This window comes from Myotis brandtii, unplaced genomic scaffold (assembly GCF_000412655.1).
Source record: "Myotis brandtii unplaced genomic scaffold, ASM41265v1 scaffold940, whole genome shotgun sequence".
Lineage (NCBI taxonomy): Eukaryota > Metazoa > Chordata > Mammalia > Chiroptera > Vespertilionidae > Myotis > Myotis brandtii.
In genome coordinates, this window is record NW_005371877.1 from 729,137 (window position 1) to 730,471 (window position 1,335).

The window sequence follows — 1,335 nt, forward strand, 5'->3', positions numbered from 1 at the left end:
AGCCAGGGGTCTGTGGTGGCAGCTGCCCCGCCCAGGAGCAGAGGAAGTGCGGCCGCTTAGTTCCGTGACTGGGTGCCGTGGGCACAGGTGGTGTGACGTCCCCTTTGCTTTCAGGGAAGCGCAGAGGCGGCTTCAGCCCGTGAGGGCCGGGACCACGGGACCCGACACGGTTCAGCGCCAAGCCTCCCGCACACCATGTCCACCGTCAGTCAAAGTGGATCTCAGACCCAAGCGCCAGCCCCCAACGGTAAGGTCCGAGGCGTGTCGTGCCTTCATGCCTGGACGGGGTGACTTCTCAGCTCCGACGGCACAGCGAGGGCCGTGAAAGGACCGATGGACACCTGGCCGTGGTCAAAGGGGACAACCGGTGCCCTAGAAGGACGCTGCGAACGGACGCGTGGACCAGGCCTCCACTACATCCAGCACCGCCGCGGGGAGCGGACGGATGGACGCCCCCCCCCCCCATCTCCCCGCTCACAGCCGCCTCCTGCCTGGGACAAGGAAGACTTGCCCTTAAGACGACTGAACTCAGCAAACAAACAGAGGACCCTTGGCAGCCCCTCCAACACCGTCCCAACACACCCCGACCTGCACCTCCACCTGCTCTGACCTGGGGTGCAGCGCCCTTCCAGTCCACAGCACGCACCCCCGCCCCCACCCCCAGCGCACAGCTGGGCCTGCAAAGAAAGCCCTGGCCGGCCTGGGGCTGGGGAGCTGCTGACAGACGGGGCAGGTGCCCCAGCCTCCCTCCCCCGTGGCCCCCCAGAGCTCCAAGCCCCCCTCAAGGTGCCAGAAGTGAAGGCTGCTGGGGGCGGGGGGTGGCATGTTGCACAAGCCGGGAAGCAAAGGTGAGAGGAAAACAAATGGATGAGGCGGCGGCTCTGACCCCTTTTCCACGAAAGGAACCCCCTCCCCACCGGGGCCGTGCGGCCAAGAGGGAGCCGGCCAGGCTGCCCACCCTCTGTCCCAGCCCTGGGGTCTTGGCCCAGTTCCCCTCGTCTCAGCCTCAGCCCCAAGGACCACCTGGCAGGGAAGGGACGGGACCCCACAGACGTCCTCCTTCCCCGTGCTGCCTGCCTGCCTCTCAAAGAAGAGTGACAGCTGGGGAGTGGCCCTGGGGAGCCCAAGGGCCCCCCCCCCCCGTCCCTCCATGCCCCCCTCCCTCCACACAGTGCCAAGACCACAGAACCACATCTCAGGCCTCTGTTTCCCCTGCTGTGCCCGCGCACAGCGTGTGGGAGGGAGCCGGCGTGCGGACGGAGCCCACGCGGCTGGAGCTTATTGGGCTTGGCTGGACAGCCGTGCACGTGTGTGCGCTCAGGACTGGCCTGCGAC